Here is a 13,709-nt window from a genome sequence, read left to right as displayed (position 1 = left end):
GAGGAAAGCCAGCTTAGGCAAGACTGGGCTAAATAGGGGCAGATTGCATAGCCTAGCATTAGTTAGCAAGGAACACATAATAAATAGCTTTTAAGAGTCAAACGTTTGGAATGCAATTCATAACATTTGAGGCTGCAAGATTCTTTGTGGACTAGAATCCCATTACTTTAAGAAGTAGAACACTATTGCACCTGCCAGAGTTATCCTTCCTCTGAACCATTTATTGTGATTAAGCGAGTGGAGATTGGCTGCGTGCCTTTTAAGAGCACTGCTGTGGTGATTCCCTGCAATGAACCCAGCTCACAGTAGTGAGCAACAGCTGCAACTGTATCATTCTGCCTGGCCCCTGGCCCAAACTGAGCCTCCCAGCAAGCTTTGCTTTTCATCGTCTGCCTTGAACGCATCTCTAATCAGTCTCTAAACTGTCAAAGAGGGAAAGTTTACATAATTTAAGATTGCATTAATAACTGTAAATATGGCGCATGGACTTTTGAGGTCACGGTACAGTCCTGTCAAGGTTGGGTGTCAAGCAGACGCCAGACTGGCCAGCCCTAGTTATATGCCACTGGAGGAAAACAAGAAGAGATCCTTTTCAGAAAGTGACTAAAAGCTGCGGAGCAGCACAGCAAGAACCACACTAATTAAACAGAGGGGGGGTGTCAGCTGCAAGTGCAGAGAATCTTTGGCTTGCACAGTAACAATGCTGGAGAACATCCATTTTGGAAAGAAATGAGCAGCAAGGGATCAGAAGCGAAAGTTAAGTTCAACCGGGTCTAACCTAAGTTTCTGCTATCCCTGCTAGTTCTCATTAACACAGAAAAGGCATTAGAAAAGAGCAAAAGTCTTCTGACTCTTTGTCTCCCTCCTGGTTTGGTTCACGGTGTTGATGGATTTCTTTCCAAACAGGAATGAGGGGGGGGGGGAAATCACACATTTTGCAATTATGTGCCAAAACCTGCCAAGAAGGTTGCTGGAAATGAGAGAGACGTGGGGATCCGATATTCATATAACAGTACTTACATTGTGCTCACACAATGTATATAGATTAGCTAATGTAATTATTGTTGTAAGGAGATATGAATCTCCACACAAGCGGAGGCTTATGCAGGCAGGATAACATCGCCAACAGCTCCTAATGAGGAATGAACCAAGGTTTTGCTTCTAAGAGCAAGTTACGCATCTAGGCAACGTGTACATCACATTGGATTCAGCCCAAAAATTAAGATGCAACCCCAGTTATAACTTTCAAAGTTATAAACTTTCAAAGTTATATATTGATGTCAATGGCTACTAGCCATACTGGCTATATTTATTTACTGTAAGTCTGAGCCATAGGTAGCTGAGCACACAGGAAGCAGTATGCCCAGGCAGGGAGTGAAGTAACAGAGGTATATCCATTGCAGGTCAAAGCCTGAGTGAAGAAAACCAATTGATGGAGAGTGGAATGATGGCCCAGGAAAGCTGACTAGCTAGAAGAACAGGCAGTTTGATAAGCCAAGGCACACAGAACAAGAGAGAGGATTGTTGTAGCTCAGTGGTAGAACATATGCAGAAGGGCCCTGGTTCAATCCCCAACATCTCAGCAGAGACTGCATCACATTTATTCTTTCCAGCACCTAATAAAATGTTGGTGTCCAATAATTCTTAAACGATAACAGCACAAGATGTTTTTAGTTGGTGGCTTTTATTAATTTTATTGGAGCCTTTCTGAATGTTCCAAGTAATTCTGGAACTTGTGGCCTTCCAGATGTTATTACACTCTAACCCCTATCAACCCCATTTGTCGGATATGATGGGAGTTGTAGTCTAATGGTATCTAAAGGGCTGAAGGTTTCCCATCTCTTTACTAGACCCCCGCTAAGCTGCTGCCAGACAGAAAAGACAGCACCAGACCGCATGGGCCATTTGGCTGGCTCAATATAAGGCAGCCCCTTATGCTATATTAAGTTATCAGAGACCCTGTGGGGTAGGCAGAGGGGAATGGAAGATGAGAATCTCAAAACGTCAGACTTTCTTAGCAAACAGAATTAAAGCCAGACCTTTATTTATTTCTAGCAGTTGTTACAGTTTTCCGCCAAAAAGCACCAAAAGCGCACTATGGCACTGTCATAAACTATAATGAAACAGAAAACCAGAAACACAAACCCATATAAATAATACTAGAAATGTTAGGAAAGAATAATACTGGAAGTACAAAACAGCAGAGGCAACCATCAGTCACTGAAAACCTGCTTAAATAGAGGTGCATTTTCTAATTTTCTTAAATTTAAAGTGGCTCCTCTTAAGTGGGGCTCCTTAGGAACAGGAAGCAACTATTGTTCCTTTGAATAAGCCCTATGAAGCAACACACCCACCTACCCACATCGTCATTAAGGAGGTGGGAAGGTTCCAATAGAAAAAGGAGGTCCCAAAGCATTTTACAAAAAGTTATTCCATTGGCCTCTGAAGGTGGGCATTGTACCAAAGTAAAATACAAGACAATCAGGGACACCTTTCCATTAGTGAAAAATGCATACAAAATATGTTTGTTAGGAGGAATGCACATTAAAATGCTGACAAATTTTCATGAGGTTTTTTTTTAATGTCGAAACATTGAGGACTGAATTTAATACTAGGAAAATGAGAACTTTAGAGAACTGAAATTGACCATTTTTCCATCCCTACACTGAGCAAAAATTGGTTATAGATCACCTCTACCACCTTATACTGAGAGTGGAAGACAATACGGCATCTGTGTAGCCACTGAAGAACTGGAATACTCCTTACTAAGAGCCTCAAGTTATCCTTGGATCTTAGGCTACGCCACAGAATAAAATATAAGAAAATGCAAATTAACACTAAGTACATTGAGGGTACACAAGATGGATAATCTTAATGGTTATTCCCCCTCCCACAACAATAACAAATAACTGGATAACGCATAAACTCGTTCATATTCAGCAAGCACAATTATATTTCTGCAAAGAAATTCAATCTTTTCTCTCTAGTTATTTTATTATCCATATAAACCATACCGCAACCAATTTAGCCCAGAGTTCTGGAACTCTCCCAGATTAGCTGGAAGCATGCTGCACATGTTAAAGGAAAGGAGGAGTGGGGAGGAAGAAGGCGAACTGCCATCTGAAACTCATTAATCAATTTGAATTTTTAAGGGCTTACATCAAAATGTGATCTATTCTGATAAAGTAAACTCCAGTTCACAAGCAGCCTTTGTCCTTTGTGTTATGAATACATTTGATACAAAGTGCATGGGGTGCTTAAAGCACAGTGGGACAGGAACCTGGCACATGGCTGCACACTGAGGCTTAATACTTATGTAAGTCTTGTGGGTTGGAAGCCAACACCAAAAGAAATTAGCAAATATATTTATCTTTTTGCAGCTGGTCATTAAAAGCCTGAGAACTTCCAAATTCATTTTTCTTCAGTAGTTTTACAAAGATCAGCATAGAACTGTTTGAGAGTAAGGGAGTCAGGTTTTGCATATGTATGAAAATGATGTACTTATGGTATTGTTGTTTAGTCGTTTAGTCGTGTCCGACTCTTCGTGACCCCATGGACCATAGCACGCCAGGCACTCCTGTCTTCCACTGCCTCCCGTAGTTTGGTCAAACTCATGTTCGTAGCTTCGAGAACACTGTCCAACCATCTTGTCCTCTGTCGTCCCCTTCTCCTAGTGCCCTCAATCTTTCCCAACATCAGGGTCTTTTCCAAGGATTCTTCTCTTCTCATGAGGTGGCCAAAGTATTGGAGCCTCAGCTTCACGATCTGTCCTTCCAGGGAGCACTCAGGGCTGATTTCCTTAAGAATGGATAGGTTTGATCTTCTTGCAGTCCATGGGACTCTCAAGAGTCTCCTCCAGCACCATAATTCAAAAGCATCAATTCTTCGGCGATCAGCCTTCTTTATGGTCCAACTCTCACTTCCATACATCACTACTGGGAAAACCATAGCTTTAACTATACGGACCTTTGTCGGCAAGGTAATGTCTCTGCTTTTTAAGATGCTGTCTAGGTTTGTCATTGCTTTTCTCCCAAGAAGCAGGCGTCTTTTAATTTCGTGACTGCTGTCACTATCTGCAGTGATCAAGGAGCCCAAGAAAGTAAAATCTCTCACTGCCTCCATTTCTTCCCCTTCTATTTGCCAGGAGGTGATGGGACCAGTGGCCATGATCTTGTACTTATGGTATTTAACACCAATAAAATTAGCAAAAATGTATAGAACTGCTTCAAATGTTTCTTGGAAATGCAAGGAGAAGGAAGGCACGTTCTACCACATGGGGTGGGCGTGCAAAATAACAAAAGCATTCTGAGAAATGATTTATAATGAGTTGAAAAAAATGTTTGGAATAACATTTGTTTAAAAAGAAACCAGAGGCTTTTTTTATTAGGAATTTAGGTGCAGAGATACCAAAGGAGCAGAAATGATTATTTATGTATGCAACGACAGCAGCACGGATATTACTGGCCCAGAGATAGAAAGAAGACAAAGTCCCAACCAGAGATGAATGGCTGATGAAGATGATGGACTATGCCGAAATGGAGAAACTGACCGGGAAAGTCAGAAACCAGAAAGAGAAGAACTTCAAGAAGGAATGGGGGGGGGAATTATAATGTATTTAAGAGAACACTGTAAACAACTAAAAACTTTGGCAGGATTTGAGTAATGCTTGTAATGTATTAAAAACTATGGTTAAAAGGGACTATTAACAAAAATAGAAAGAGAGAAAATAAGAGAAGCCATTGGGAAAAGATTGACAACAATAACCATGGAAGGACAGTGGGGAGTTGAAGGATTCAAGAAATCCTAAATCAGGCTTCCTCAACCTCGCCCCTCCAGATGTTTTTAGCTTACAACTCCCATGATCCCTAGCTAGCAGAACCAGTGGTCAGGGGTGATGAGAATTGTAGTCTCAAAACATCTGGAGAGCCGAGGTTGAGGAAGCCTGTCCTAAATGAGTATGTTAATGTTTAATGTTTGAATTTTAATTTGCAATGTAAAACTTAACAAAAAAGATTTGACAAAAAGGAAGGTTTTGCACCTCCATGCTCAAGCTGCCCCCTCCCTATCTGCCGCCAGGCTCTGATCCAGAAGGGGCCATCTGGATCAACCCAGGGACCACCTGCCCCACCACAAATCCAGCCCCAAATTAGATAAAGATATGCTTAGGAGGGGGAAGATACTGCTGCGGCTCCTTCTCCTTCCCTCCTGATCAAGGATGGGGGTTAGGTTGTGCAGGGTGCTCCTTTGCAAGCTTGCTGTTGTGAAGAGGAATTGATCCTCTTCACAAGTGGCTTTCCTCCTGGGAAACACCATGCAGGATCAATTTCAGGACCAAGCAACAGTTGTTGAGTGGAGACATAGATCCTGCAGAGTGCTGCTTCTGAAGCAGCTCCTTTGTGCAGGGAAGGCACCAACAAAGAAGAACCCTGTACCATGTTGAGTGGAGGCAGGGCCGGCCCTACGTGCAGGCTGGGTGGCGCAGGGCACCACGGTGCCGGCCCGCCATGAGGGCGCCATGAGCTGCGCCCGCCCGCTGGCCGGCCGGTCCGCCACGCAGCTGCGCCTCTGGCAGCCGTGCTGAGCGCTGCACCCTCCCACCCACCCACCCACCGCGCAGGGAAACGGGGTGGGAGGGCGCCGGAAAGATCGCGCTGTGCCTGCCTGCCCGCCACACGGCAGCGCCTGTGGCAGTCGCGCTGTGCGCTGCGCCCACCCGCCCACCGCGCTGGGAAACGGGGCGGGAGGGTGCCGGAGAGATCCGGAGCACCACGGCAGCAGGGGCGCTTAAGATGGCCCTGAGTGGAGGTATTGATCTTGCAGGACATCAGGCAGAAAGGAGAGTCAAGCTGCATTGGGCTCCTCCCATCTCCCAGGAAGACCCAGATAGCAGTCAGCTAGGTCTTGGCCATGGGTAGGTAAAATAAGGCCCGGGGGGCCGGATCCGGCCCAATCGCCTTCTAAATCTGGCCCATGGACGGTCTGGGAATCAGTGTGTTTTTACATGAGTAGAATGTGTGTTTTTATTTAAAATGCATCTCTGGGTTATTTGTGGGGCGTAGGAATTCATTCACCCCCCCAAAAAAAATATAGTCCAGCCCCCCACAAGGTCTGAAGGACAATGGACCGGCCCCCTGCTGAAAAAGTTTGCTGACCCCTGGTCTTGACCTTTCATAGCACTTCTGATGCATTTCTCTCCTGCTTGCCTGATACCCTATTCCTGGACAGCTCCAGTTCCCTCTGCGTCATCCAACCCAATCTGCAGAAATTGGTGGCTTTCTCAACCAAACCTCATCCAAGGCCTGAATCTAATTCAGTAGGCACAATCTGTGGGAATGTTGAGGAAAGTAGGAGAGGACATATTGATTAAATATTATCTCTCCTCACTCATGCTAGTGAGCAAGCAGCAGAGCACATTCCCTTGCACATTGCTGGAAGCAAGTTGATGGATTCATTAGAATCATTTAAGCTAATCCAGGCTTCCTCAACCTTGGCCCTCCAGATGTTTTTGGCCTACAACTCCCATGATCCCCAGCTAGCAGGACCAGAGGTCAGGGATGCTGGGAATTGTAGTCTCAAAACATCTGGAGGGCCGAGGTTGGGGAAGCCAGAGCTAAGCAATCCCATCTGGCTTGTTCCTGGTAAGTTTCCCCTTTTATTTCCCTCTTAAAAATAATAACACGACAGTCTTCTTTAAAAGTAAGAGTAAAGTTTACTTGCATTCAGTTCACAGTAGTATTCTGAAGGCAGTCTTGTGGTTACAGTTACATTTGTAGAGAAAAGAAGTCTGAGCTACGCCTCAGACTTTCTACCTTGTGACTTCCATCCTCTGTAAGGATAAGCCATGTGCTAAGAGCCAGAAGAGAGGAAGATGGCAAAAGAGCAAGAGAGTCCAAAAAGAGAGGAAGATGGCTGCATGGCTAGCCCTTTTGTAGGGTCTGCTAGGGTCACATCCATCTACCTGGTCACACACAGGGGGGGGAGGCTCGAGAGCAGGTATGAGAGGAAGTCCTCCCTGTCTGGAGCAACATTCCCCTGTGTGTCCACTCTAGGCAACAGGAAATGTTGTGTTTGACTGCTTCAGTGATGATACATCCCACACAATCAGACTCAGGAATTAGGTTTCTGTTGAATCCAGAGCACACCCCTAGTGTTTGGTTTCAAGTTAGCTTCAAATCACATCTTTGCATTCAAAGATTTAACCTGCACCTTTCATAACATTTGAAGCAACCTGGCAGGGCAGTGATGATGTGATCATCACATGGTCAGGCTGTCCTAGTTGACTCCTACAATTTGTGGGTCTCTTCTACTGCTATGTTCATGGCACGGGAGCCATTTACCGGCATCTTATTCCCATGCTACTCAGATCATGTGATAACATAAGAGCAACCCTAGTCTCAGCGGCCAACCAGATACCTCTGGAAAACACAGAACCAGGTAACACCTCCATTCTGTTATTTCGCTGCTGCAACCGTTCAATGAATTCCACTTCTGAACTGGGAAGTTGCAAATACCCATCATAGCTAGAATCGACCAATTTATTTTCCTACATAAATTTGTCTGATCCTCTTCTCTAACTTGAAAGCTGTATCCACATGTTGTCAAAGAGAAGGCCATAGTTTAACGGTATGATGTATGAAATATTTAATTTTCCCAGTCCTGACAGTTTCACTGGATTACTTTCGATTCTAGTATTATAAAGGGGGGGGGGACTCTGTCTCACCATACATAATTTTATACATCTATCCTGTTCCTTCTTGGCCAACTTGGCCCTTCTAAACTTTAAAAGTCAACCATTGCAGGGAAGTTGCACTGAACTCCTTTCCATTTTTATTGCCTTTCTTAGACACCATTTTTGAGATATGGCAACCAAACGCCCTGTGCCACTATAGAGAGAGGAGGCCAGAAATATGGTTGCCATATTACCAGACTTGGCAATGCCATTGGTATAGGTGATGGTAGCTCAGGTAGAAGCCTCAGCAGGAGTTTATTGTTATAGCCTAGTTAATACATTTCTCTCCCATCTTTCTTCAAAGGAGCTCAAGGTGGGATACATGGTTCTTCCCCCGCTCTGCATTTTATCCCCACAACCCTGAGAAGCAGAGACTGATCCAAGCTCACTTCAGCAAGCTTGATAGCCAAGTGGTGATTTGAACCCTGGTCTTCCAAGTTCCTAATCCAGCACTCTAACCACTACACCACAACTGAGTCTTATGAGCTGCTCCCATGTGGCCCAGACCTTCAGTGGAATAGGAGAGAAAGATTGCCATGGACTGGTTGGCTGCAGAGGAATGGTGGGAGGAACCCACTGGGGAACTACAGTAACAGGAGCAGACTCAGAACCATAGCTGCCAAGTTATCCCTTTTTTTAAGGGAAATTCCATTATGCTGAATAGGCTTCCTCATGAGAAAAGGGAAAACTTGGCAGCTATGCTCAGAACCCAGGAATTGGTGGAGGAGGGAAAGGATGTGTAGCTCATTGTGGGAGGGATCACAGCTCAGTAGTGGAGCATTTGCTTTGCCTGCAGAAGGTCCCTGCAGTTCAATCCCCAGCACCCCCAGGCATGGGCATAGCCAGGGAGGTGCAGGGGGCAGCTGCCCTCCTAAATCAAGTAAATTAATAAAAATACTTAAACTGACCAATGGAGTCTCAGATAGCTCGGTCCTGCCTCCCCACCCCACCCCACCCCACCCTGGCTACGCCCATGCCTCCAGGGAACACTGGGGAAGGTTCCTTGCCTAAAACCCTGGAGAACAGCTGCCACTCAGTGCAGGCAATCCAGAGCCTGATGGACGATCGGTCTGACCGCTTTCCGGTGTTCTTAATTACTCTGCAGCATGTTATAGAGGTGAACCCTGCCATGAAAGGAGGTCTGGGGAGATACCATCTACGAGGAAGCCCACTGCAACGCTAGCATCTGTTTCCATCCCACCATTAACAGCAAACCTGTTGCTTTTCCTGTCGCTCCCTAAGGAGTCTATATGAGACCGACAGATCGACCTCCACCCACCCGCCCCGCTCCTCTCCAATCAGCGTTGCGCCGGCTGGTCTAGTCCTTCCATGCCGCTCCACAGCCCTCAACAGCCTTGCAGGAGGGCAGCGAGCTTCCCATTCAGTCACAGCCCGCCACAAAGCCCATCACAATTGGCACGCCGTCGGCTCTCCATCACCGAAGCCCTGATCCAAGATTTAATGCGTTTTTTGGAGAAAGGCTGATAATAATAATAATAATAATAATAATAATAATAATAATAATAATTAAAAAAACAACCTCTCCCCCGCTCCCCCTCCTCGTTGCAATTCATGGGCATGATGGCAAATGCGAAGCTACGCAGAGCTGCGTTAGAAGGTGGGGAAAACCTGCAATGCGACGGGAAAGGCAGGGAGGAGGAGGGGGGTGCAGAGAGAGGGAGAGAGAGAGACAAGCTCCCTGAGTTTCCTATTCAAAGTCAAGGGAGGTAAAAACCCTCCCCGCGGAGTGGGGAAAGCTGTCCTCCCCGCCCCTCCCCGGGAAAGAGCGCGCGCTTCGATCGTTTTTCGAGCGAGAGGGGGGCAGCATCAGTCTGAAGAAGCCCGGCAGTAACCTGATCCCCTGCAAAACATTAAGAATAGAAAGCCTGTCTCGCTCTCTCGTCTGTATCTCTCTCCACCGCAGGGGAGTTGGAGGAGGGGTCGGTCGTGGAAGGAGCGGGGAGGGCTGTGCCTTAAAGCGCTGTCCCAGCGGGGCTGGACAGGGTTAACCTCCAGATCCGCTGTTAAGCGAGGGAAGCGCTCTGCCCAGCGACCCCGCCCCCGCCAACACTTGCTGCAACGTTCGCTGCGGATGTTTCCAGAGAACAATGCAATTTTTTTAATAATAAAAAAGTAACTATATTTCTTTTTGGCACACAGCGTGATTAACCCTGCGGCAGAAGGCGGTAGATTTCCTGTAGGTGTTCTGTTTCATTAACGATCGTTTCTGCGTTCCTTCATTCGCAGTTATTTATTTTGCTTTGCCTGCTACCCGAACTTCAACGTCTTAGATGTGGAGGGCTGTAAATCTGAACGGAACCGCCTCAAATCGGTGCAACAGGGCAGGGTGAAGCGCCCTGCGTAATCCTTTTACACTGCAATCCTACACACACTCACCAAGGATCCTGCTGATCACAAGTGGCACTTCGGAGAAGGCGTGCCTAGAATTACGCTGCAGTCCTAGCAACACTTACCTATAGCTCTCAATGAGACTTGAGTAGGCTGTCGGGCACTGATTAGTGAATATCCAGGCTCAAACTAAGCAGGAATTTGCCATCCCCCCCCCACAACCGTAGACCCCAGTGGATCCAGGAGGGTGTGCAAAGAGACTCCAGGTGCCTAGTTACTTATCCCTCTTTGGACTGGCTGCAAAAATTTGCAGAAATCCTTGTATTCCATCCCACCTTCTTGGATGGAGCTCTTCTGACGATCTTCTAGATCCATCCGCCCCGCCCCCTTCCTTTCTGCAGATCGCTAGGAAATCTGAACTTAGCTTCTTTAACAATACTTTTTACCTACTGGCGCAATGTTGCAGATATAGGAAATACTGTATATACACCATTTCCCCACCTCACGCGCATACAGGGCTTAAAGCGAGGGCTTCGCTCTATACGCGATGAGCCCGCTCATTAAGGGAAAAGACAATGCCAGCATTCATCTGGGGGGCGGAGATGGCTTTCTCTTATCTGCATTCAACCCTGACTTTCATGCGCAAAAAGCTCTGCTGCAGAGCGCGAGCAAGCTCCTGAAAGTGGAAACGACGACACTCGAAAGAAAGCGGCGCGCACCACGCACCGTTCCCCTTTCCCTTTCCTGCCAACTTTGAAACTTTGCACTAAAAATGCGATCGTTCCCAACAGGCAGAACTGCAAGACCGAAAAGCAGACGCCCGCTGCATGCTTGTTTGTAAACTTTGGCGAGGCGAGACGAAGCCCGCCGCGTGGGCGAGAGGACGAGAGCGCGTTCCCTCTTGCCAAAGTCCCTGGGAAGGTGAGCCGCTTGCTCGCCAACGCCTTGCAAAGCGAGCGAGGTGGACAAACAATAGAAAACTCTGGAGGTGCTGACCGAGCAGGGATAAAACGGTTCCCTTCTTTTCCTCTGCAGTCTTCTCCTTTAAACTGAAATGCAGCAGTGAAACAAACAACGCGCCGCGCACTTACACACTCCCTCCCCTTGTTTAGATCAGCTGCAAAAAAAGGAAAGGAAAAAACCCACCCTCGTCAGATGTTTGTTAATGTTTCTCGGCGGCCACCAGAGTCCTCTTCTTCCCCCCACCTCCCCGGCTATTTATTAGTAGCCAGCCAGCATTTCACGCCCGCCTCTCTCGCCCTTTGCAAAAAATTCTCACTCACTTTCTGTGTGCGATGCCCCAAAGCTCTTCTCTTGCAGTCCGTCCTGCTTTCCTCGCCTGAGCAGCCCGGCAGCAGCAGCACTACTGCCACTCTTCATACTTCTGATCTCTCTCTCTACTTGGTGCTCTCTTTGGGAAACCTTTTTTTTTCCTCGCCAGAAACAGATTTCCTACATTTCATCAGTCCACATAGACTGAACGGAAGTTTAACGCTTACTTTTTTCTGGCGGAGGGAAAGGGGGGGGGGCGTTGAAACAACGACACGGCAAATACAATTGACACCGGTTTACCCTTGAAACGCAGATATTGAATTACAAACTATTGGCAAGGACTTTGGGTTGAGAAGGGTCCAGCTCTTATTTATGCTGCTTCCAATATTCTGGTGGAGGGGAAGGAGGGATGGGTGAGAAATACCCTTTAAAAATAATAATAAGCAGGCTGGGGTTTATTGAAAAGCGTTTACTGCGACACCACAGTATGTTGTAAAATGTTGTGGGTTTTTTGAGATGGTTTAATTTTTTTGCTTACTTTCTTAAAAAGATCATTGGGTGAGAGGCACATCCCATCAAAGTCAGTGGCAAAGTTCCCACTGATTTGAAAACACAATAAAGTGTTGTGGCTGGTTTGCTGTAGCATTAACTTTCATGGGCATTTTCCCTCTTTCCCAGGCATCAAACCACATTAATCCACTTACACATTAATTCCACATACACTTTCTCTCTGCTGGCTAAAGACATGTTGGCGTGTGAAGTGGGATGTCCATGTGAAACCCTTCCAATAATTAACATGGTACAATCTCCTAGAAAGCTCTCCTGGCTAAGAGTCAATTAAATGAACAGCAGAAAGATTTGCACAAAAGAACTCCATAGAGTAAGGTGGTGGTGGTGGTGGGGATCTGTGTCCCTCCAGATGCGGTTAGACTACAACACTCATCATTTCTGACCATTGGCCATGCTGGCTTGCGGTGATGGGAATTGGAGTATATCCATATCTGGAGGGCCACAGGCTCCTCATGTCTGTCCTAGCCTCCTTGAGTCAGGCTTGTTTGTCTCCTGCTCTGCCATTCTCACCAGCACTCAAAATCAATAGCCCAAGACCATCACTTCACCTTTCTTCATGGTAGGGCTGCATCTGTAGGCCTCATGACTCCTAAGGAAGGAAGTGCATGCAGAGAACTGCAGCACTTGGCTGAATCCCCTGACCAATACCTGGTTCACACAGAACATCTGGTTGGTCACTGTGGTAACAGGATGCTGGACTACAGATCTGCTCCATCCTATGACTGTCCAGTACCTAAAACTATCCAGTCCAAAATACTGTCAGTGTATACTTGTGGACTGACAACTGAGACTTTTGTGACATGGTCAGTTCCTGGCAGGGCTGTCTTAAGCATATGCAGCACTGGGGTGCAAAGATCCACCCAGCACCCCCCCCAGGTTGCCCAGTCCCAGGCACGCAGGAGGGTGGAGCCGGTCGGCTGCCTCAGCGTCTCGCTGGCTCGGTCGCCCCCAAACTCGCGGTGCAGAGCCACCTGCAGCAGAAGAGCCCACCGCAGTGCTCCAACTGATAGGCAGGCTCTTCCCTGGACTCAACTCTCGGGCCCTGGACTCTTGGCCTGGCACCCCTGAGAGCCTGGCACCCAGGTGCTCCACACCCCTAGCGCCTATGGGTACGACGGCCCTGGTTCCTGGACTCCAAATACTCCAATGCGTAGCTCTTATGCAAATACTTGTAGTTACAATGGACTAATCTCAATGACTTTGCCTTAACCGGATGCTTGCTTGAGACATAGTATTTGCCTTTGGAACAGATGCATTTATACAACATCCCAGGACCTTTCTGAGCACATTTTAAACAATGTTATTCTTCAGAGCATTCTTTTAGTTGCACTGGTCCTAACTAGCACCAGTACAGCCATAACCAGTCTTCATGTACAGTGGTACCTCTGCTTAAGAACTTTATTCATTTCGGAGGTCCGTTCTTAACCTAAAACTGTTCTTAACCTGAGGTACCACTTTAGCTAATGGGGCCTCCCACTGCCGCCGTGCCACCACCATACAATTTCTGTTCTCATCCTGAAATAAAGTTATTAACCCGATGTACCAATTCCAGGTTAGCGGAGTCTGTAACTTGAAGCGTTTATAAGCTGAAGTGTTTATAACCCGAGGTACCACTGTAATGGAAGCTGAGATAGCCTTGCTGCAGAGGTAATTGCCTTGTGGTGATGGGATTTTAAAATACTGGAAATGTTGAGCACATCTTTTAAACACAATGTGATGGACATGCTCTCTGGAGCAGAGCCTACAAAATGGCACTGCTGTAATGAAAGAGACCTTTGCATGGCACAAC

General features: G+C 46.7%; 1 protein-coding gene across 1 annotated transcript in view; it reads right to left on the bottom strand.

Annotated features, from left to right (window-relative positions):
• The window catches only part of GAS2 (growth arrest specific 2), a 124,835-nt gene extending 113,330 nt beyond the window's left edge, over positions 1-11,505 (bottom strand). The window contains exon 1 of the mRNA XM_035117548.2: positions 11,362-11,505. The gene's annotated coding sequence lies outside the window, so the exon portion shown is untranslated. The remainder of the gene's footprint in view (positions 1-11,361) is intronic.
• Positions 11,506-13,709: the final 2,204 nt, after the last annotated feature.

Source organism: Zootoca vivipara, chromosome 1 (assembly GCF_963506605.1).
Source record: "Zootoca vivipara chromosome 1, rZooViv1.1, whole genome shotgun sequence".
In the NCBI taxonomy this organism is placed as follows: Eukaryota; Metazoa; Chordata; class Lepidosauria; order Squamata; family Lacertidae; genus Zootoca; species Zootoca vivipara.
The sequence above is the reverse complement of the archived record's forward strand: the minus strand, read 5'-3'. Positions and strand labels throughout refer to the sequence as shown.